Here is a 769-nt window from a genome sequence, read left to right as displayed (position 1 = left end):
GTGGGGTTGTTTAGTTTACGGATTCAAATGGATCAAATGTCATTTTTTAATATTATACGTCATATTGTTACATGACGTGAATAAATATCGAGGTAAAAAACCCACAGAAATGGGATCAATTATGATGAGTCAATATACCATCCACGCATTAGAAAACCTGCAAAAGCCCACACTGCTTTGATACTTTAATACAATCAGACAAGAACTACCGGGGAAATGTTCAAATAACGGCATCTGATGGGCATCCACCCTTCCTACTGTCGCACTGTTTAGGTTGAAAAATTAACCGTAACCGAGATGAGCGAGGCTGATCATAGTTTTCACTATCACTAGCGACTGGTCTCGAACAAATAAGGCCCAGCGACACCAGGCAATTACGACAGAATCGTTTATGAAAACAAGTTGTAACTCGGAAAGGAGCAGGACAAAGCCACCCAGTTATTTTACAGAGAGACAATTACCACCCATATTGATTTTAATGTATACTTTGATGAATAATTTGGTTTCTTAAAAATGTATTCACTTTGATAAACATACAGCTTTCATTTTCACAACAATTGTCACGATTTCTGTTCCTGCTGAGCTGTAGGCTCGTTCGATATCTCGCGATGTCATTATCGCGATAATGCACCGAGGAGATTATCAAAGGAGTGGATTGCTTAAGCGGTGCAACTTGTATTGTGTTGGATTTAGTTGATTGTGTGAATAAGGAAGTTATCATAATATAACACTGAAATCAAGTTGATGTTAGCTTGATAGTGTTCCATGG

This window comes from Haliotis rubra, unplaced genomic scaffold (assembly GCF_003918875.1).
Source record: "Haliotis rubra isolate DU_JTF1 unplaced genomic scaffold, ASM391887v1 Scf516, whole genome shotgun sequence".
In the NCBI taxonomy this organism is placed as follows: Eukaryota; Metazoa; Mollusca; class Gastropoda; order Lepetellida; family Haliotidae; genus Haliotis; species Haliotis rubra.
This window is presented reverse-complemented; position numbering follows the sequence as displayed.